At 41.0% G+C, this 24,209-nt stretch overlaps 1 long non-coding RNA gene across 2 annotated transcripts in view; it reads left to right on the top strand.

The window, feature by feature from the left end:
• The window catches only part of LOC106994170 (uncharacterized), a 38,916-nt gene that overhangs the window by 1,993 nt on the left and 12,714 nt on the right, over window positions 1-24,209 (top strand). Inside the window, exons 2-3 of one of the 2 annotated variants that reach the window (XR_013399680.1) lie at window positions 3,688-3,818; window positions 4,554-4,684. This is a non-coding gene — a long non-coding RNA (uncharacterized LOC106994170). Of the gene's footprint in view, window positions 1-3,687; window positions 3,819-4,553; window positions 4,689-24,209 lie in introns of both variants that reach the window. The other variant, XR_013399678.1, reaches the window with a different exon arrangement.

Genomic DNA, 24,209 nt, shown 5'->3' with positions numbered 1-24,209 from the left:
TAGTATAATTTGGAATCAGGTAGTGCGATGCCTCCTGCTTTTCTTTTTATTCCAGATTATTTTGTCTATCTGAGGTATTTTGCATTTCCATGTGAATTTTAAGATGGTTCTTACTATTTTTATGAAGAATGTCTCTTGTAGTTTAAGAGGGATTGCATTCATTCTGTAGATCACTTTGGATGATATAGATATTTTAACTATTCTTCTAGTGCATGGACATGGGATACCATTCTATTTACTTGAGTCTGCTTTAGTATCTTTCATCCATGTTTTATAGTTTTCATTGTGGGATCTTTTGCCTTTTGGGTTAAGTTTATCTCTAGATATCATTTTTTTCATAATGAAATAACTTTCTTGATTTCTTAGGTATTTTACTATTGGTGCATGGGCGTGGTACTCATTTTTATATATTGATGATTGTATCTTGCAGTTTGACTAAATCTATTTCTAGTAGGTGTTTTCTGGAATCTTTAGGGTTCTTTCTATATATATATATATGTTCATGTCACCTGCAAACAGAGACATTTTGACTTCCTTTTTTCCAATTTGGTTGCCTTTTATTTCACTCTCCTGTCCAATTGCTCTAGCTAGGACTTCCAGTACTGTGATGCATAAAAGTGATGTAAAAGTAGCCACACTTGTTCCAGATCTTAGGGGAAGAGCTTTTAACTTTTCCCCATTGATTATGATGTTAGCTGTGGGTTTGTCATATATGGCCTTTATTGTGCTGAGATATGTGCCTTGTGTACTCATGTTGAGTGTTTTTTGTTTTGTTTTGTTTTTTTGAGACAGAGTCTCGCTCTGCCACCCAGATTGGAGTCCAGTGGCGCGATGTCGGCTCACTGCAACCTCCACCTCCTGGTTTCATGCAATTCTCCTGCCCCAGCTTCCCGCGTAGCTGGAACTACAGGCACCCGCCACCTTGCCCAGCTAGTTTTTTTTTTTTTTTTTTTTTTGAATTTTTAATAGAGACGGGGTTTCACCATGTTAGCCAGGATTGTCTCGATCTCCTGACCTCGTGATCCGCCCGCCTTGGCCTCCGAAAGTGCTAGGATTACAGGTGTGAGCCACCGCTCCGGTCCATGTTGTTGAGTTTTTATCATGAAGCAATGTTGATTTTTTTCAGCATCTACTTAAATGATTATATGGTTTGTGTTCTTGATTTTCTGAATGTGGTGTCACACATTTATTTATTTGTGCTTATGGAATCATCCTCATATTCCTGGGATGAATCCCACTTGATCATGGCAGATGATCTTTTTATTGTATTGTCAAATGCAATTTTCAAGTATTTTGTTGAGGATCTTTTGCATCTTTATTCAATAGGGATATTTGTCAGTGGTTTTCTTTTTGTGTTGTGTCCTGCTCTGGGTTTTGTACCAGGGTCATGCTGTCCTCATAGAACAAGTTTCAAAGCCTTCCTTTCTCTTCATTTTATGGGGAATATTTTGAGTAAAATTGGTATTAGCTCTTTTAAAAATGTTTGGTAGAATTCGAAAGTAAAACCATGATTCTTCCGTTTTTCTTTGCCGGGAGACTCTGTATTACTGCTTTAATTGCATTACTCATTATTGGTCTGTTCAGGTATTTTTTATTATTCTATCTTGGGAATTCATTATGTGTCTAGAAATTTATTCACTTCTAGATTTTTAAATTTGTTTATATATGGATGTTTTTAGTAATCTCTTACAAGCCTTCATATTTCTGTGAAGTCATTTGTAATGTCTTCTTTTTCATCTGTGATTTTGTTTTTTTCTTATCCTTAGTATAGTTAAAGCTTGCCAATTTTGAGTTTTCTGAAACACCCCAGCTCTTTGTTCGTTGACTTTTTGGTTTTCTTGTTTCTGTTTTTAAAATTTCTTCTCTAATCTGTATGATATTTTTTTCTACGAATTCTAGTATTTGATATTGCTTGCTCTTTACTGGAACTGTACAGTCGGGTCGGCTATTTGAGATCCTTCTACTTTTCTGATGTGTAGGCGTTTATAGGTATGCACTTTTCCTCTTACAGCTGCCTTTGCTGAATCCCACAGGATTTGTTATGCTGTGTTTCTGTTCTTATTTGTTTTGATAAATATTTAAATTTCCTTTTTATTTTTTTCATTTATCAGTTGTTCATGAGCATGTATTTTAATTTCCATATATTTGTATCGTTTTTAAAGTTTCTCCTGTTAGTGATTTCTAATCCTATTACGCTGTGGTCAGAAAAGATACTTGATATGAATTCAGTTTTTAAAGATGTATTGTGACTTGTTTTTTGGCGTAACACATAGTCTGTCCTGGAGAATAATCCATGTGCTACTCAGTAAACTGTGCATTGTGCAGTTGTGGAGTGGAAAACTGTTAAGTCTATTCACATAAAGTTTAACTGTTAGGTCCATTCATGTAGAGTAAAGTTTAACTGATGATATTTTGTTGTCTGGATGATCTGTTCATTGACGATAATGGGGTGTTGGTTATAGTGGAGTGTGGAGGTTCTCTATTACTATGTTGCAGTCCATTTGTCCTTTAAGGTCTGTTAATATTTGCTTCTGTATTTAGGTGTTTGAGTGTTGATTGCATAGGCACTTATAATTGTTAGACTGCTGTTTACTTCTTTCTCATTATATATAATCTTTATTTTTTATTTTTTTGAATTAAAGTCTATTTTATCTTAGTATAGCTACTCTTGCTTTTTTGTTTCCATTTGTGTGGGATATCTTTCATCATCCCTTCGCTTTCAGTCTCTGTATGTCTTCATAGGTGAACTGAGTTTCTTGTAGGCAGTATATAATTGGGTCTTGTCTTTTAATCCATTCAGTCACTCTTTAATTCATTGACATTCAGGGTTATTACTAACAGGTAAAAACATACTACTGCCATTTTTTACTTGTTTTCTTGTTGTTTTGCTACTTTTTTGTTCCTTTTCTCTTCCCTGATCTCTTTTTCTTTCTTCCTTTCTTTTCTTTCCTCCTGGTCTTCCTTCCTGTCTTTATTTGTAGTGAAGTAATTGTTTCGGGTAGTGTGTTTTAATTCCTTGCTGCTTATGTTTAGAGTGTCTATTACTGATTTTTGTTTTCTGGTTACCATGAGGCTAAACAACATAATTATAATAAGTTACTTTAAACTGAAGAAAACTTAACTTTGATTGGTCTCAGCTACTCAGGAGGCTCAGTTGGGGAGGATTGCTTGAGCCTGGGAGGCCGAGGTTGCAGCCAGCTGAGATTGCACCACTGCACTCTCCAGCCTGGGTGACAGAGTGAGACCATATCTCACTAAATAAATAAACAAATACATAAATAAATAAAAATACAGTAGCTTATACTGAATTCTGATTGTAAATTTTGAGATGATATTTTAAGATATAAAGAAGAAAGTGAAAATCATTCGTTATCTCATTACCCAAAGATAACTACTTTTAATGTTTTGGTACATATGCTTCCTAATTCATAACCCTCTCTCTCACACATACACACAAATGTACACATAAAATAGATACATTTTTCACGCAGAAATTTTATTGTAACATTTTCAGAAACACAGTTTTGTAATTTTTTATTTAAAAATACTGTGATTAAGTTTTGTGAATAATATATAAAATATTATACAGCTTAATTTTAAGGTTTTGTTTTATGCTCTTTGGGGTGGCAGGTTCACTTCTTGCTAAAATGAATCGTCTCGGTGTCTGATTTTCCTTCTCTCTTCTAGGCTGTTGCTTTTGAAAGGGGGGCCTGGATCTCCCTCCTGTTTGCTTGGGGGCAAACACATAGTATCATGGCATTGTGAAGACAGGTTGCCTGCACCAGATAGCAACACTGGCTGTAGTTCTGAAAATAAAGGTAGTGTAAGAGTTTTTGTCCGGTGATTAATATAAGATGTAAAAGTGGTTTCAGATAATCATAGCAAATGATTTAGATAAAACCGTGCGTTTTATATCATTGTAGCCAATGATTTAGATTTAACTCTATGTGTACCTTTTAATTAAGAGCTCAAGATTTCTATGCAGTATGTTCATTGTCTGCTTTATCTGTAAAGCATAAAAGCTGATACCAGGTGAGTTAAAAAAATGGATACATTTTGCTATCGGAAGGAAAAGGTATTACCCGTACAGTCTTGCCAAGGAGGCACGGATTACTGAAATTGGCTTCTGGATATTTCAGTTTGGGTATGATAGCCTTAAGTTGAATTTTTTGGTTACCGCTTGATAATACTTATTTTAATAACTGATCGTGTGTGTTTAGTAATTGTGTTAATGAACCCTCCTGTCCTAAAAGCAAAAATGAAGATGTTCAAGGGAGCATGAATTGTTAACATCTCCTTTAAACAAATAGGTTAGGTTAAAATTTTTTTACAGAGATTTACAGTATTACATGTCAGTTTATTACAGTATTACATGTCAACAAAAATGGCAGAAGCTCTCTTAACTGACTGGCCAGATGGATTAGATCTCTCCATTCACTCAATAAAATGTCCAGGATTTCATACTATATTTTCAATTAATGAGGAGTGTTAGACTTTATGTTGCTCCAATTTATGGATACCTACTCTCTTGTACTTTATATCCAAATTTATAGATCTATTTGAAGAATTCAGAGAATCTATGGAAGACAGCTCTGCTTGCCCTGAAGCAAAGAAACCCAGGGACCTGGCTCCACAACCTCTGAAGTTGATGTTAGGTCCAGCTAATGTTTGTCCTCTAAAAAGAGTGAGTAAGTAAAGCCCAAACAACTTGCATGGCATTCTTTTGTTAAATCAAAATAATAACCATTCAGATCTTAAGAGGAGATTATAGATGTTTAAATATATGTCAGTTACCCAGGATTCTATGTAAGCCATATTCAGATTCCTTTATTTGAAACACTTTAATAGCTGCTTTTATATTTGTGGTGTGTAATCTGTTTAGTCTATCAATAGACTGTTTTATTATCTTTTTTTTTAGAAGTGGAATTTTCTGTCAGTTATACTAGTGCTCCATTCCAGTAGCTACACTAAAGAATGTGGAAAAAAGATGAGTCTTTCTGATTGTCTGAATAGAAGTGGATCATTTCCACTAGAACAGCTTCAAAGCTCCCCCCAACTTTTACACAATATCCATTGCTTAGAGGTATGTGACTGGACCATGTGTTTCTTTGCTTTTTTTTTTTTTTTTTTTTTTTTGAGACGGAGTCTTGCTCTGTCACCCAGGCTGGAGTGCAGTGGCCGGATCTCAGCTCACTGCAAGCTACGCCTCCCGGGTTTACGCCATTCTCCTGCCTCAGCCTCCCGAGTAGCTGGAACTACAGGCGCCCGCCACCTCGCCCGGCTAGTTTTTTTTGTATTTTTTTAGTAGAAACGGGGTTTACCGTGTTAACCAGGATGGTCTCGATCTCCTGACCTCGTGATCCACCCGTCTCGGCCTCCCAAAGTGCTGGGATTACAGGCTTGAGCCACCACGCCCGGCCTTGAATTTTCTATTTGAACTTCCTTCATGGCCTTTGTTTTTGTTTTGTTTTTTTTTTTGAGACAGGGTCTTACTCTGTCACCCAGGCCATGGCACATTCATGGCTCACTGCTGCCGTGAACTCCTGGGCTTATGTGATCCTTCCATATCAGCCTTCCAAGTAGCTGGTACTATAGATGTGCACCACCATGCCTGGCTAATTAAAAAAAAAATTACATCAGGCTGGGTACGGTGGCTCACACTGATAATCCCAACACTTTGGGAGGCCAAGGCGGGTGGATCAGTTAAGATCAGGAGTTTGAGACCAGCTTGGTCAACATGGTGAAATCAAATCTATACCCAAAAATACAAAAATTAGCCAGGCGTGGTGGTGCACGCCTGTAGTCCGAGGTACTCAGGAGGCTGAGGCACGAGAATTGCCTGAACCTAGGAGGCAGAGGTTGCAGTGAGCCGAGATCTCACCACTGCTCTCCAGCCTGGTTGACAGAGTGAGTTTCAGTCTCTTAGTATGTCTGTCTCTGTCTCTCTCTCTCTCTCTCTGTCTGTCTGTCTGTCTATCTAGTCTATCTATCTATCTATCTATCTATCTATCTATCTATCTATCTATGTATGTGTGTGTGTATGTGTGTGTATTTTAAAAATACATTGGCCAGGCTGGTCTCGAACTCTTGGGCTCAAGTGATCCTCCTCCCTCAGCCTCCCAAAGTGTTGGAATTATAGCCATTAGCCACCATGCCCACACTATTTTTGTTATATATTTTCTGTATGATGATTCCCCTATCCACTTTTCAGATACCTAACTGTTGATCAGTTGTGCTGTCATTGCAGCTGCCCTCTCAGATGGGCTCAGTGCTAAACAGCTGTGCTGCTTCACTACATTAACTGTCAGAGATGAGCCAGTCTTGCTGAGGTCTTACTAGTGATTGAGACAAACAATACAAGAAGGTAAGAATTGAGTGAGGCTGAGACAAGATAGTTTACAAATGGGTTTCTTTTATAAAGGTGCCAAATTCTAGATGAGAAGCGCCTTCATATGCTGTCATTATGTCTGTGGTAATCATATATTTAGAGCATGAATGTTTCTGTGGTAATTTCAAGGGAGTAAGAAGGGAGAGGGATTTTGTTAAGGAAACACTGCTGGATGGCCACCAAAACTCTCTGGGTGACTCTAGTTTGATGACTATCACAATCCAAGGATTCTTCATCTTTGTATGTCCAGAAACTTGCTGTTAGGCCCCCAGAGTCATCCTGTTAATTGTAATGAAACTCAGAGGAGACTAACATACAAGCCAGATTGTCAGCTGATAATAAAATTAATTATTTCTGGTAAGCAAAATGCTCATATCTGCCAACTAGAATATTCCTTCCCTGCTATCAGCATGTATCGGAGCCAAATTTGTCATTGGAAGGTTTCTTAATTATAGAATTAAAGGAAAGGGCAGTGAGAAGTCTTTCATCCAGGCCATAGTAAACCGTGAGCATTTCATTCCCCCAACGGTGGAGGGCAGTGGGGAGGTGATATTTCTATTCACCAAATTGAGTGTTTCATTACTGGATGAGCAACTCCCGATTCTTCTAATGGTTAAAGTTGCTTTTAGTTGGTTCCAGGCCAATTCTCCTCCTCCTACCCTGAATCTTTTAAACAGAGTATGATAGTTTATTAGATTTCCACTTACTAAATTTCTATCATTCTTAAATTATACCTAGCCTTCCCTAATTGAACTTTAGGGTATTCTAAAACTTTCAATTCAGATGTTTATACTTTCTTGGATTACTGTGTGATATAAAGCTTATCTTATTATATGTGAATTCTCTCCATTTATGTTTTCACTATAAGCTTTTCCCTATATTACCAAGTTGCTGAACATCTGTTCTAGTCTACGTCATGAGTTAGCTAGGACGTATGAGACTAATGGCTTTTTTACTTTGTCATTTACTTGTCACTTTAGTGATAATTATGTTTTTTGCACTTTTTTATTGTGGCACAGCTAGATGCTTACATTTACTGTTTCTGCTGTAGAATGTATTTGGTAGAAGGTGAATAATTATAAACCTGGAAAAGAATTTACCAACTTTCTGGATACTATCATCAGGGCAGAGTCCTTCTTACAAGTACGATTTCATTTGCTGCTTCCACACTCCACCACTCTTCACTAACATTTATTTAGATATCCATTGGCTAGGTGTGGTGGTTCACACCTGTAATCTCAGCACTTTGGAGGCCAAGGTGGGTGGATTGCTTGAGCCCAGGAGTTCAAGACCAGCTTGGGCAACATAGCAAAACCCCATCTCTACAAGGAATACAAAAATTAGCCTGGCATGGTGGCATGCATATGTAGTCCCAGCTACTCAGGAGGATGTTAGGGAGGATCACTTGAGCTCAGGAGGTCAAGGGTGCAGTAACCTGTAATTGTGCCACTGCACTGCAGCCTGGGTGACAGTGAAATCCTGTCTCAAAAACAAAAATAAAAGCCGTTTTTTCAGTACCTGACACCTTTTGTAGATAACATTTGTTGAATTTGAAACTCATTATAAATAGAGCTGAGTTAGATTTTTATCTTTGCACTGTTGGATTTGAAGAAAGAATATGTAAAAAGAAAAGAATAGTAAGAGATTTTGGTGTGGTTCAGTTCAGGTTATGACAGAATCTAGTGTGTGTCTGTGGGAGTGGGTAGCTAAGGTGGGGTGAAGGTGAAGGTTCTTTGATTCAAAGTCAAGGAACTGTGAAGCTGAAATGTTGGTTTCATTTGCGTGGACACTGGTGTCACTGAGATGTTGATGACAGGACATGATGCAGAGTTCTCAGGTCCTCAATCTGGATGAGTTTCCAAGTGATAGCAGAGATATGAGAAGATAAAATAGAGGGTAGTGTAACTGGATAGTATGAACAAAGGAGAAAGGGTTTTTTACACAAGGAAGGAGGACTAATGGTTTGGAAATAGGGTTGAAGATAGCTTTTGTGTTGTATTCAGAAAAACAAGGGATAGTCATGAGAAAAACTGACCGTAGCAAAATGCAGTGAAAATATGAGGGTCTTTCATCTTAGCCTAACAAATTCAGCTTTTAGCAGTAATTTGGCTAATGAGGATCTTTCTGTAGCTCACAAAGTATTTGTAAACTTTTTATTTTTTATTTTATTTTTTGAGATGGAGTCTTTCTCTGTCGCCCAGGCTGGAATGCAGTGGCGCTATCTCAGCTCACTACAACCTCAGCCTCCTGAGCTCAAGCGATTCTCCTGTTTCAGCTTCCCGAGTAGCTGGGACTACAGGCGCGCACCACCACGCATGGCTAATATTTTTTGTATTTTTAGTAGAGACGGAATTTCGCCATGTTGGCCTTGCTGGTCTCGAACTCTTGACCTTGTGATCCACCTGCCTCAGCCTCCCAAAGTGCTGGGATTACAGGCGTGAGCCACCATACCCGGCCCGTAAACATTCTTAAACAAGACAATTTTTTTTTTTTGTGGCACCTGATTAAATAGAAGATCCATTTGATTTCTATATGTTATTAGCATTATTATTATTTTTAGATGGAGTCATTATTATTATTTTTAGATGGAATCTTGCTCTGTCGCCCAGGCTGGAGTACAGTGGTGCAATCTTGGTTCACTGCAGCCACTGCCTAGCGAGTTCAAGTGATTTCCCTGCCTCAGCATCCTGAGTAGCTGGGATTACAGGTGCCCACACCACGCCTGGCTGATTTTTCCTATTTTTTAGTAGAGACGGGGTTTCACCATGTTGGCCAGGCTGGTCACAAACTCCTGACTTCAGGTGATCCACCCACCTCGGCCTCCCAGAGTGCTGGGATTACAGGTGTGAGCCACTGTGCCTGGCCTATATATTATCTTTTAAGTCTGATTTCCTTGGATTTATTTCTGATTTTATATTTACCTTCTCAAAGAAGGGGCTTATATTCTGCTCCACATTAGCAGTGGGAAGCTTGGTATAGGGCAGTGCTTACTTCTGGTTGTTAAGGTGGGATATGGAAATGTATTCAGAGGAAACAGTATCCTGGTTTGGTGGTGAAGGTGAGCTAGAAGATGATTAAGAAGACAGAGAAAGCATACTTTGTAGACTATGAAGGTGTATGTTTAGGCTACCACAGAATAGAGGTTCTGGAGACTGCAAATGAGATTTGGAAAGGATAGGATCAATTAAATGGGACAAGAAGCATAGAGACAAGGAAGAGTAAGTGACTAAAGGGGCTTACATATTGGGAAGTGACTAAGGGTAACAGGAATGTGAAATAAGGTAGAATTAGCTAAACATTACTTTCTGAGGCCTGTAGTAACTAGTTAATTGTCTTGTTGTATAGCTTAACTACCCAGCTCTGTCTAATAAATGAATAGTATTTTTAAAGTCTATTAAAATATTTTTACATTTTCAGTGTGTTTTGTATGGGCCTGGTCAGTTACACCTATCAGCAAACAATTTATTTTCACCGGAGAATTTTGCATGGGAAAGTCCCCACAAATCCACACTAATGTTGTTATATTTATTTTGGAATGTTAATTTTTCAATCTGTCCTTATTGATTTATCATTTTCCATACAGTTGCAACCATAGTGGACATAAATTAAAAAATCAGAATACATAATTAACATTGCATACTAATTTTCATGTTTCCACATAGTCATAATGTTAGTAATAGTGGCGCCATAGTCCTTAGTACCTTAATGTATTTAGTAATTTATTATTTCTCTCTCCCTTTTAGAGACAGGATCTTGCTCTATTGCCCAGGCTGGAGTGCAGTGGCATAGCTCACTGTAACCTTGAACTCCTGGGCTCAAGAGTTTCTCCCACCTCAGTCTCACAAATAGCTGTGACTACAGGCGTGTGCCACCAAACCTGGCTAATTTTTAAATTTTTTGTAAAGACAAGGTCTCACTATGTTGCCCAGGTTGGTCTCGAACTTCTGGCTTGAAATGATCCTCCCACCTTGGTTTCCCAAAGTGTTGGGATTACAGGCATGAGCCACTACACCTGGCCTCTATTATTATTTCTAATTTCTTTTGTCAGAATAAATAACAGTGTCGAGCATCTTCATAATGTAGAATATTTTTAAACTCTTCCCTTGGCATCCATTTATAGGAGTGAGATTACTGGGCGAAAAGAAAGGTACTGCTCCTTTGCCAATGGGATGTACATTGCAAATTCTTGGAAAGAAGGAGGATGCAGTGGATGGAGTGCTTAAATAATGAGTCTAGCAGCCATGAGGAAAGAATTGGGGTTTGGGAGATATACAGTGACGGAGACTAGTGATAGGAGGATGAAGTGGCCTCAAAGATGTGAAGGCCTGGTCTAGGATAGTTATGGTGGGATTGGGAAGGAAATGAATAAGGATATTTTGAAGGAAAACAAAATTGATAGGATATGGTGACTGAAGATAAAGTGTGAAGGAAGCAAGATGACGTGAAGCTTTCCAACTTGAGATAGTAAATGAACTAGGGATATTTTGCCGGGAGGATAAAAGACTTAAGATTTTCTGGTTCCCCTCCAATATTTGAAGGATTGTCACATAAAAGGAGATCTCTGTGAGGCTGCAAGGAACAGGTAGATAGACGGCAGTATCTCATTAGAGGTAGAGCAGACTTATGATGGAATAAAGAACTTTCAGAGGTGATAGATTTCTTGACAGTGGAGTAGGTCAGGCAGCGGTTTAATGACTGCCTATTCAGGATGTTTATGTAGAAAAGGTTCACACGGAGGGTAGAGCTGTGTTTCTCAAAATTGTTTTTAAAAAGAAAAAACCAGCTGGGCATGGTGGCTCAACGTCTGTAATCTCAGCACTTTGGGAGGCCGAGGCGGGTGGATCATTTGAGATCAGGAGGTAAAGACCAGCCTGGCCAACACGGTGAAATCCCGTGTCTACTGAAAATAGAAAAATTAGCCAGGCGGTGGTAGCACATGCCTGTAATCTCAACTACTCGGGAGGCTGAGGCCAGAGAATCGCTTGAGCCTGGGAGGCAGAGGTTGCAGTGAGCTGAGATCATGCCACGGCAACCCAGTTTGGGCAATGGAGCGAGAACGTGTCTTAAAAAAAAAAAAGTAAAATCCTATGTCCCCTTATCATGTGAACATAAAAACATCATACCTTTCTTTCTTTTTTTTTTTTTTTTTTTTTAATTTGAGACTAAGTTTTGCTTGTCTCCCAGAGTGGAATGCAATGACGCGATCTCCGCTAACTGCAACTTCTGCCTCCCGGGTTCAAGTGATCCTCCTGCCTCAGCCTCCCAAGTAGCTGGGATTACAGGCTCCCGCCAACACACCTGGCTAATTTTTGTGTTTTTAGTAGAGACAGGGTTTCGCCATGTTGGCCAGGCTGGTCTTGAACTCCTGACCTCAAGTGATCTGCCTGCCTCAGCCTCTCAGAGTGTTGGTATTACAAGCATGAGCCACCGTGCCCGGCCCCTCATACCTTTCTTTAATATGGTGACAAGGGTAGGGTAGGTGGGGAAATAAAGATTTTTCTTTTTTTTTTTTTTCGATATGGGATCTCATTCCATTGCTCAGGCTAGTGTGCTAGTGTATGATTTGGACTCTCTGCAACCTCTGGTTGCTGAGCTCAAGTGATCCTCCCGGCTCAGCCTCCTGGGTAGCTGGGACTACAGGCATGTGCCACCATGCTTAGCTAATTTTTGTATTTTTTAGTAGAGACCAGGGTTTCACCGTGTAGCCCAGGTTGGTCTCGAACTCCTGGATTCAAGGGATCTGCCCACCTCAGCCTCGCAAAGTGCTGGGATTACAGGCATGAGCCACTGTGCCTGGGCAAGATTTTTCTTTTCTTTTCTTTTTCTTCCTTTCTTTCTTTTTTTTTTTTTTTTTGAGATAGAGTCTCACTCTGTCACCTGGGCTGGAGTGTAGTGTAGTGGTGCCCTCTCGACTCACTGCAACCTCCACCTCCCGGGTTTCAGTGATTCTCCTGCCTCAGCAGGAGGAACCTGGGATTACAGGTGTGCACCACCACGCCTGGCTAATTTTTGTTGACCTTTTCTTCATCTATAAGACCTTTCACCTTTCTCTTTGATTATTTTTAAGCAAAACTCAGCTCCCATTTCAACTGTAAAAAAAAAAATGGTACCATTATGACACCTAAAAAATTAATAGTACTTTTTTTTGGACAGAGTCTCACCCTTGCCCAGGCTGTAGTCCAGTGGGGTGATGATAGTTCATTGCCACCTCTGCCTCCCAGGTTCAAACAATTCTTCTGTCTCAGACTCCTGAGTAGCTGAGACTACAGGCTCATGCCACCACGCCCAGCTAATTTTTGTGTTTTCATTAGAGATGGGGTTTCACCATGTTGGCCAGGCTTGTCTTGAACTCATAACCTCAAACGATCCACCCACCTTGGCCTCCCAAAGTGCTGGGATTACAGGCGTGAGCCGCCGTGCCAGCCAATAGTTCTTAATATCTTCAAATACCTAACCAATGTTCAAATTCCCCTTAGCTTCAGTTATAAATAGCTGGTGTTTAGCTTAGTTAAAAGATGAGCCCAGACTGATTTTTCTGTATGTTCTTATCCCTATAGCGGTTTCCTACATTGGTAGGAGAATAGAGAGCAGAAGTTTCTTAAGGCCTGGAAAATTGTTTTTAATTTTTCATATTCATTATTACATTGTTTCCATATACATCTGATCACTTTTAGAAGGAAATGGAGCGTTGGTGGGTAGTAAACATCTTGCAAGACTGTGCTTCTCAAAATACGGTCCTTGGATCATCAGCATAACGTGGAAACTTGTTAGAGATGCAAATCTCAGGCCTTGCCCTAGACCTACTGAATTAAACTCTGGAGTTGGGGCTCAGTAATCTGTTTTAACACTACCGTAATTCTGGTGCAAGCTGAAGTTTGAGAACCACTATTATAAAGAAACTCAAATATTTGTTTAATCTCTTCTGCCTAAATTACACCAAGAATTGTACGTTTGAAATTGCCCCCCACCCGCCTTTTTTTGAGACAGGGTCTTTCTCTGTCCCCCAGGAGTACAGTGATGCAGTCAGTCTTAGCTCTCTGCAGCCTCGACCACCTAGGCTCAAGCGATCATCCCACCTCAGTCCCTGAGTAGCTGTGACCACAAGCGTGCACCACCACACCTGGCTAATTTTTTTATTTTTTTGTAAAAACCAGGTCTTACTGTGTTGTCCAGGTTTGTCTTGAACTCCTAGGCTGTCCTCCTGCCTTGGCCTCCCAAAGTATTGGGATCACAGGCATGAGCCACCACATCCAGCCCAAAATTCCTGTCTTTTATTTGTGGTTCTCCCTAACCTGCTTTCCCTTCTATGGGCTGCTGAGCCTGGACCCATATTTATTCATTCTCTATTCCCCAGATGAGCTAGAGATTTTAACAAAATATTATGTTTGCATCTACAATATTTGGCCAACTTGCAGTGTAAGTCTCTGGTACCCCTGAAATAGCTGCCTTACAATTTTCTGTATTCTCTCCCCCAAAAATCTTAGGGTTCCTCTTTTATTAGTGTCATAAGTAAGGGAGACAATTTTAAAAGGAATTCTGCTTTCTAAAGTTCTAAATAAATGGACATACATGTGGATAATTTGGTTGTCATATCAGTATTTGGCATTATATAGTATAGCTCAAGTTTTCACTTACTCTTTTTATTTAGTAAACATAGGTGTAATGCCGTATTTCTGTCATGTGACCATATGCTATATCACTGTCAAAAAGGGAGTAAATTGTAGTTATATATCATAAGACAAGGGTAGAAACCTTGTCAACAGTGGTCCTCGAAGCGGAGACATTTCTGGTTGTCACAGTGACTGGGAAGAGGCTGCAACCATCATTTAGTATGTGGCAGGTGGGGATGCTCAGTGTGCTCCAGTGGGTAGGTAATAAGAGGCAGTCCTGAACACTGAATTGTTTCATCCAAATGCCAAAGAGGCTGCTCTGAGCAATCATCATTGCTTCAAATTGTTTCAGACACGGTTGTCAAGTACTGCCAAAAAGTTCAGGTACAGGTACGCCTGTAATCCCAGCAGTTTGGGAGGCCGAGGCCAGCAGATCACTTGAGGTCTGGAGTTTGAGACCAGCCTGGCCAACATGGTGAAACCTTGTCTCTAGCAAAAATATAAAAATTAGCTGGGTGTGGTGGCGCATGCCTGTAATCCCAGCTACTCAGGAGCGTGAGGCATGAGAATTGCTTGAACCCAGGAGAAGGAGGTTCGAGACTGTGTCACTGTACTGTAATGTGGGTGACAGAGTGAGACTCCATCTCAAAAAAAAAAAAAAAAGATACAGTTTTGCAAATAACTGGCTATGTGCAGATGCTCGCCTATTTAAATGGTGTCCTGATTCTTCCTTGATTGCCCTGGCCCTGAACTGTCGTGGTAGGCAGTAGTAGAGTCATCATCATCTCTGAAACTCTTTAAGATTATACATATACTTTTCCTTGTGCATAACCATTGTTGAGTACCTAGATAGGAGGGTAAAGCTATGAATTCAAATTTGTAAGTCTTTACCTAATCCATTTATCGTGGGATTGAAGGGCACGGGTGAGTAGATGGATGGATTTAACTAATACCCATATGAGCTGTAAGAGGCTCCATCCATTGATCCGGGGAGAATATCAAATAGCTGGATAGCCAGATCTGTTTTTCACTAGAAGAATGAAAAAATTGTGCTAATTCCCATTTAGGATTCAATTGAATTCAAGTGAAAATTGCATATATATTTATATATATTTATATATTTAAAATATGAATATATATAAGGATATATATTTAATATATATAATTTATTTTTTTAAAAAAAATATATATATATATATTTTTTAAACCGAGTCTCATTCCATCATCCAGGCCAGGCTGGAGTACAGTGGCACAATCTTGGTTCACTGCAACCTCTGCCTCCCGGGTTCAAGGGATTCTCCTGCCTCAGCCTCTTGAGTAACTGGGATTACAGGCGTGAACCACCATGCCTGGCTAATTTCTTTATTTTTAGGAGAGATGGGGTTTCACCATGTTGTCCATGCTGGTCTTAAACTCCCAACCTCAGGTGATCTGCCCCCCTCAGCCTCCCAAAGTGCTGGGATTACAGGTGTGTGCCACTGTGCCTGGCCAAATTCAAGTGAAAACACGTTTTAACAGCATTTTAGCTCAGGAATTCAGGCAAAACTGAGTTTTGATTTGATTTTTGGTTTCCTTCCATCTTTGTTGCAATGTTACTGACAGTATAGGAAATGATTCCTAAAGTGATTTTAACGTTTATTCCTTTAAACCATTTTTGATTTGGTTGGGATAAATTAGTTCAATTTTTTTTTCTATTTTACTGTACCATTTTGTCCATTTTCACATTTTATTCTGAATTTTGCTCTTGAGACAGAATCTTGCTATATTGCCCAGGCTGGAGTGCAGTGGCATAATCTCGGCTCACTGCACCCTCCACCTCCTGAAGTGATTCTCCTGCTTCAGCCTCCTGAGTAACTGGGATTACAGGCACCCACCAGCACACCTGGCTAATTTTTGTATTTTTAGTAGAGATGAGATTTAACCATGTTGGCTAGGCTGGTCTCAAACTTCTGACTTCAGGTGGTCTGTCCACCTCAGCCTGCCAAAGTGCTGGGATTACAGGTGTGAGCCATACACCTGGCCGGAATTTTTTTTTTTTAAACAGTCCTGCTCTGTTGCTCAAAATAGAATGAAGTGGTATAGTCTTACTCACTGCAACCTTTGCCTCCCAGGCTCAAGCGATCCTCCCACCTCAGCCTCTTGAGTAGCTGGAACTACAGGCATACACCACCACCCCAGCTAATTTCTGTGTGTTTTTTTTGAAGACGAGCTTTTTTCCATGTTGCACAGGCTGGTCTCAGACTCCTGGATTCAAGATACCTACCTGCCTTGGCCTCCCTAAGTGCTGGAATTACAGGTGTGAGGCACTTGCGCCCGGTCCTGAATATTTCATGTCACTTTTATGTGAACTTTTTCCCCCCCTTAACTGTTAACGGAATACTTGTTTTTCTAGTGGGTTTTGTATCTCTCACGTGAGAATTTTCGTACCTGCTTGGAGCTTAATAGATATTTACTAGTAGGATCTGGTTGGTTAGAATGTTCAATGAATTCATTTTAATGGTTCCCTGGAAGGCTAAATGTAGTTTTATGATTAATCACTGTGATTTTTTAAAAAGTGGTTTATACATTGGAGCACTGATAGTTTTACAACCTTCACCAACTTTTTCCTTTATATTCAACTTTAGCTTGGAAATTGTGAACACTTTTGCTCCTCTGTATCTGAATATTATGGTTTCTTATTGCAGAGAGAGAACTTTGGGTGGATCTGTGAATTTTGTATCTAGTGTGTAGGGTGTGTAGGGTAGCTCCAGTGTGTAGGGTAGCTGTCCACTACTGCAGTGCGCTTGAAGAGCAACTACTAGTATTTTCTTGCTGCACTGTATTTGAATTTCTATGGGAAGGTAGTACACATTACATTTTCCCCATTTGGATTTTTGTGAAGGCTGTCCACTTTATTGGCTTATTATTTAAATTTTATGCACAAATATTAAGGTGGGCTATGATCTTATTAGCATTGTTAAAATAACCTCACATTTTCGAGTTTATGATTTTTTTCTCATCAGAATAACAGACTTTCATAAAACAAGTGAAAAAACAAATGCTTTTCTTCAGGTCCAGGTACCACTACATCGACCTGTGTTAATACTGGCCCTAGGCAGAAGTCTGTTGTTAGCGCTACTTTTTGTTCATCCCATTCCCAACTCCTGGCAGAAACGAAAAATACCTTGTTGCTTCTTCACGTCTCCATGTCTGCCTTTTAACTGCCCTAATTCTCTTGGGACCTAGTACCCTCTTATTGTTTCATAGTATATGATCTGGACAGAACTATAGGTTGGTGGAAAAGTAATTGTGTTTTTTGCTATTGTTTCCAATGGCAAAAACTGCAATTACTTTTGCACCAACTTAATATTATCCATGAAGTGTCTGTTATAGTCTCCCGTTTCCCAGCTTCCTATCTCTACTAATACCTACATGTCTTGTGTTATGCATTTGCCTAGAGGCAAATAGGTTTAAAAAATAGTGATAATCTTTGAAGCCAGGGGGTCAGGTTTTTTTTTAATTGATGCGACTGTTTGCTTGTGTGTGCACAGAATATTAGACTTCTCTGGTTGGAAAACTGATGGTCACTTCAAGCTAAATATGCCCCCAGCCAAACTCCTGAGGTTATCTTTGATTTGCTCCTTCCAAAATCTTTCTCATTTCAGGTACTGGTATCTATGTCTTTCCAGCGCTGTCCAGAGACTTTTAGCATCACTTTGGACTCTGCCTTCTCCGCCTACCCCTGCCTGCCGAACTCCATATTTAGTCAGCAAATGCTGTCTGCTCTATCTTCCAGATGTGTCCCATGTCCCATTACTTCTGTAAAGATGCTGAATGATTGGGTCCCCACTGCACCTACACACTCTGTACCTACACCCTCTGCGCCTACCCTTTCTGCACCTACATCACTGCATCTACATCCACTGTACCTACACCCTCAGCACCTACAATCTCTACATCTACATCCACTGCACCTACACCGTCTACACCTCCACCATCTGCACCTCCACCATCTGCACCTACACCCTCCGCACCTACAGCCTCTGAACCCACATCCACTGCATGTACGTCATCTGCACCTACTACCTGCTGCACCTGCATCCTCCGCACCTACACCCTCTGAACCTACATCTACTGCATGTACATCATCTGCACCTACTACTTACTACCTGCTGCACCTACATGCTCCGCACCTACACCCCCTGAACCTACATCTACTGCATGTACATCATCTGCACCTACTACCTACTACCTGCTGCACCTACACCCTCTGCATCTACCACACTGTCTTGTTTATGCCACTTAGCCACAGCTGGCTGGCTTACACACACCAAGCATGCTCCTCCTCAGATCCCTTATGCTGGAATATTGGACTCTGGATAACCACATGGCTGTTTCTCTCACTTGTTAAATGTCTCTGCTCAAATACCACCTTATCAGGCCAGGTGCCTGGCTCACACCTGTAATCCCAGCACTTTGGGAGGGCAAGGTGGGAGGATAGCTTGAAGCCAAGAGTTTGAGGCCTGCCTGGGCAACATAGTGAGACCCTACTGCTACAGAATTTTTTAAAAAAATATTAGCCACGCATAGTGGTTCACATTTGTAGTCTCAGATATTTGGAGGGCTAAGATGGGAGGATTGCTTGAGCCCAGGAGTTTAAGGCTGCAGTGAACTACAATCACACCACTGTACTCCAGCCTGGGCAGTAGAGTAAGACAGACCCTGTCTCAAAAAAAAAAAAAAAAAAAAAAAAATGGGCCAGGTATGGTGGCTCATGCCTGTAATACCAGTACTTTGGGAGGCCAAAGCAGGAAAATCACTTGAAGCCAGGAGTTAAACACCAGCCTAGGCAACAAAGTGAGACTCTATCTCTACCAAAAAAAATAAAATAAAATTAGCCAGGTGCTAGGTAGAAGCACTTGGCTTCTACAGGTAGAAGGATCTCTTCAGCCCAGGAGTCCAAGACTGTAGTGAGCTAGGATTGCAGCACTGCATTCCAGCCTGGTCAACAGAGCAAGACCCTGTCTCTTAAAGAAAGAAATATCACCTTACCGGAAAGACCTTTCTGACCATTCTATATAAAAATTTTTTATAAAATAAAATCCTGTTCCTCCTTATCCTTTTTGCCCTGCTTTAGTTTTCTTCTTTCTACCCATTTATTTGTTTATTTATTGACTGTATCTCCTGCTTCGAATGTCAGCTCCAGCAGGGCAGGGATTTTTGTCTCCCTCTCTCTCTCTTTTTTTTTTTTTTGTTAATCTGAGGCGAGATTTTGCCGTGTTGCCCAGGCTAGCCTCGAAATCCTGAGCTCAAGTAGTCCTCCTGCATTTGCTTCCCAAAGTTCTAGGATTATAGGTGTGAGCCACCATGCCCTGCCAGTGCTAGAACAGCACCCAGTGCACAGCAGGTGCGTAGTGAATATTTGCTAAATAAATGAATGAATGAAACATCACAAGAAACTGGAAGCATTGGTTCTCCTGGGGAAGAGAACTGGCTGGGGCAAGACTTAATTTTCCACCAGTAATCCTTTTACATGTTTTTGAAGTTTAACAATGGGAATTTTATAAGAAGTTTTAAAAAGTAACTTTTTAATAAAAAAGGGAGAACTTGTTAAACAGCATTGAATTCTGCTGGAGAAGGCAAGGTTCAGATTGAAAGAGGTATTTTGAATGTGTAATGTGGAGGCCACTGCACTGTTAACAAGAGCTGTTTCGGGGGAGTAATAGCAGTGGCAGCCAGATAGAGCTGGCTGAGGGTAAGGTGGGGAGGATAAGATAAAGAACAGATCTTTCTCCAGGGATTTGATGTGAAAGCAGGAGAGGAATTGGAGGGGCCTGATGGAGTGGACTGTGGGGACATTGAAATATTTTAATTTTATTTTTATAATTTAAGTTATTGAATAAATAATAAAGTCACCTATTTCCAAATTCACAAATTTTAAGGCCTTAGCCATAGACCACCTGTGAATTGCCTGGGCCAAACCAGGCAAAACACTTTATGAAATAATGCTTCAGATGAAATGATTCATGGAGTTCTAGCCCTGAAATTCTCTACTGAGTCATGATTAATTTTGATTTCTAAGTAGTACAGATACTTGTTACATAGATGTGGTTAATAATAATTACTGGAAAGAATTTCATTTGCTTGGCATTATGATTTCACTCCAATACTTAGGTGTACTGATAAGTGCTTACTTCAGCAGCAGATATCAAAATTGGAATGAAACAGAAAAGATTAGCATGGCCTACATGAGCAGATTCAGTATATATTCTTTCAAAAATTGGTGACACACACTTTTTTTTAACCCCAGTGGTAACTTGCAGTGGCCAAAACTGATTTTTTAAATCATAATTTCTTATTACTATTTTGAGACAAAATATTGTTCTTTCACCCAGGCTGGAGTGGTGTGGTGTGATCACAGCTCACTGCAGCCTCAAACTTCCCAGGCTCAAGCAATCCTCACAACTCTGCCTCCCTCATAGCTGGGATCACAGGTGCTGGCCGCCATGCCTGGCTAATTAAAAAAAAATTTTTTCTAGAGTTGGGGTCTCGCCATGTTCCTCAGGCTAGTCTTGAACTCCTGGGCTCAAGCAGTCCTCCTGTCTCAGCCTCCCAAAGTGCTGGGATTACAGGCGTGAGCAACTGTGCCCAGGCTATGATTGATTGATTGACTTACTTGAGACCAGGTCTCACTCTGTCATCCAGGCTGGAGTGCAGTGGCGTGATCACGGCTCACTACCACCTCAACCTCCTGGGCTCAAGCGATCTTCCACCTCAGCCTGCTGAGTAGCTGGGACTACAGGCACACGCCACCTTGCTGGGCTAATTTGTGTGTGTGTGTGTGTGTGTGTGTAGAGATGGGGTTTCACCATATTGCCCAGGTTGGTCTCAGACTCCTGAGCTCAAGTGATCCACCCGCCTCCGCCTCCCAAAGTGCTGGGATTGCAGGCGGGAGCCAACATGCCTGACCTGATTTAAATGCTAGAACTTAAAACATTAACTGATTAGCTCTTTTAAAAGATAAAATAATGATGGCTTTTCTTATTTATAGTTTTATTTTATTGCCCCAGATTTTCAAGAGTAACCATAGTTTTATCATTAGAAAAACAAAACAAACAAACACCCTAAACATTTAAAAACTCCTTGGAACGCCATCTGTACTCCTCCATTATGTCATTTTTCATACAACAATCAGCTGAGTTTAATCTACAAAATAGGTCTCTTGGTACCTAAGACTTGGGGAAAACTAATGGATTGAAATGACTAAGATCAGAGAGCAAAGTCTAACTAGCTGAGCTTACCTCTCAAAATGATATTAACTAAGTGTGGAATTAGATAACTGATTGTTATAAAAAGTAGATTATAGAAATATATTTAGGCCAGCCTGGGCAACATAGTGAGACCCTGTCTCTACAAAAGATTTTTTAAAATTAGCCTGGCATGGTGGTGCACCCCTGTAGTCCCAGCTCCTAAGGAGCCTGAGGCGAGAGGATTGCTTGAGGTTGCAGTGAGCCATGATTGTGTCACTTCACGCTGTGCTCAGCCATACAGTGAGAGCCTGTCTCCAAAAAAAAAAGAAAAGAAAAGAAATACATTTAGGAGCATGATGTAAATCAATGGAATGTGGAGATTATCCTGCTTCACGAACTTAAACTGTTATTAATATAAAATGATCTCTAGCACTTGAATCACAGAATTTCTCTGACTTTGAGGATATCTCAGTTATCTACTTCCACTCAGTGAAAACCCCCAAACTAAGTGGCTTCAAGCAACAATGAGTTCTACGTGGGTGGGGCTCAACTGGGTGATTCTTCTCTACACGGTGAAGCTGAAGTCACATCTGCAGCTTCATTCAACTGGAAGCCTAGCTTGGGCTGTGACCCTGAAGATGGCTTCTCATTCTGCAGGGCCTCTCTCCACTGGGAACCCATTATCCAGTAATCTAGGCTGAAGCTCTGGACATCATGGAAGCTGGTTTCCAGGAAGGAGCTTTTCAAGAGGACAAGGGAGTATCAGGCCTCTGCTTGCATCATGCTTGCTTTTTTTTTTTGAGACGGTGTGTCTCTGTGGCACTGACTGGAGTGCAGTGGTGCTATCTCAGCTCACTGCAGACTCCCACTCTGGGCTTAAGCATTCCTCCCACCTCAGCTTCCCGAGCAGCTAGGACTACAGGTGCATACCTGGCTACTTTTTGTAATTTTTGTGGAGGCTAGGTTTTCCCATGTTCTCCAGGCTGATCTCGAACTCCTAAGCTCAAGTGATTCACCTGCCTTGACCTCCAGTGCATGAGCCACTGCACCCAGCTGCATGTTGCTTTCTAACATGAAAAAAAAAAAAATCATGTTACCAGGTCCAGACTCCGTGTGGAACAGGAACTGAACAAGGGCGTGAACACAAGGATGCATCATTCATTAGGGGCCACCAGTGTGACACTCTACCCATGAGCAGTCACAGGCCTTTTGAAATTCTAGGCACTTGGATGTCTGGCCTTTCAGACGACGGAATAGCTAATAGCTGAGGCATGGAATCTTTCGGCCTGATTTGGTTACTTCTACACTGGACACATACGTGCTTGAGAATCTTCCATAACTCCTTTTTTAATTTTTTTAAAGAATGGGGTCTCACTATGTTGCCCAGTCTGGGCTCAAATTTCCGGGCTCAAGCTGTGCTCTTGCCTCTGCCTCTCCAAGTACTGGGGGCTTACAGGTGTGAGCCACTGCACCCGGCCTTATAGCTCTTTTTCACCTTTTTGAGGCTTTTTTTTTTTTTTTAACATCCTTGTGTTTTACTCTGAGTTGTCTTCTGCCCCCATATGCTCTATATAAACTGCTGTTTTAGAAGTGGTTAGATTCAGTGACAATTTTATTGCTTTTTTCCTGTTTATGTTACTTCCTAAAGATACTATCAGTGTAGTGATGGACACACTAGGTGTCTTTCCTTCTTCCTCCCTTAAAGTTTATTATTTCCTTCCAGTTATGATCCAGATGACTAAGCTACCCTTCCTTCATTCTGTATTAATTGAGTGCCTACTATATTGCCTTATTGGGGAGCAGAATAAATAAGCATTTGTTTTGCGGAGCCTATATTAGAGTGTGGGGAGTTGGACAGTAAGAAACTAACCAGAACAAAATAATTTCAGCCAGTGATAAGTGCTGGGGAGAATATAAAACAGGATAACATGATAGGGAGTGCGCCTGGGGTGGAGGTGGGAGCTCTTTTAGTTTGGGGGGCAGGTAAGACCTTTCTGGGGAAAGACACTTGAGCTGAGATCTGAAAGATAAGCCCTCTATCCTGAGAAGGTAACCAGCTATCCCAGTTTGCTTGGGACTGAGGGATTTCTCAGGACATGGGACTTTCAGTGCTAAAAGTCCCAGGCAAACTGGAATAGATGGGTAGTCCAAGAAGAGAGGGAACAGCAAGTGCCAAGACCCAACATGAAGAAGCAGCATGGTATTTTGGAGGTGTGACAGAAGTCCAGTGTGGCTGCAAATGTAGTGAGAGAGGGTTGAGTTGAGGCAGATGATGCTGAGGAGGTCAGCAGATACTGGCCCTTTTGAGGCCCTGTCAGTAATTTGGATTTTATTGTAACTGTCTTGGAAAATAGCTCCAGGGTTTTAAACAAGGGAAGATATGGTTTTATTTACTTTTGGGGGGTTGGGGCTGCGGATACGATCTTCCTCTGTTGCCAAGGCTGGAATGCAGTGGTACAATCATGGCTCACTGCAGCCTTGACTTCTGGGGCTCAAGTGATCCTCCCACCTCAGCCTCCCTTGTAGCAGAGACTACAGCTGCATGCTACTGGACGTGGCTTTTTTTGTTGTTGTTGGTAGAGACGGGCTGGTTTCAAACTCCCAGGCTCAAGTGATCTTCCTTCCTTGGCACCCACAAAGTGATGGGATTACAGGAGTGAGCCACTGTGCCTGGCTTTATTTACATTTTCAAATGATCACTGGCTACACAGAGAGGAAACCATTGAGATGCCCGTGGAAGTGGGGAGACAGGTTGGGCCGCTGGTCCAATCATCTGTCTTGAGATGATATTGACTTGGCCCAGAGTGGTTGGCAGGAAGAAAGCCCCTTGTGATGACAAACTCCTTCTCACTCCTCCCAGCTCTTCCTCTCCTTCCTGAATCAGCAGCTTCTTTCCCTGAAGAGCGTCTTTGCTGAAGCAGGGATTCCCAGCAGATTTACCATTTTGGAGCAATCCTCAGCCCTACTTGTGTTGCACAGGTG

Source organism: Macaca mulatta, chromosome 10 (assembly GCF_049350105.2).
Source record: "Macaca mulatta isolate MMU2019108-1 chromosome 10, T2T-MMU8v2.0, whole genome shotgun sequence".
Taxonomy (NCBI): domain Eukaryota; kingdom Metazoa; phylum Chordata; class Mammalia; order Primates; family Cercopithecidae; genus Macaca; species Macaca mulatta.
The sequence above is the reverse complement of the archived record's forward strand: the minus strand, read 5'-3'. Positions and strand labels throughout refer to the sequence as shown.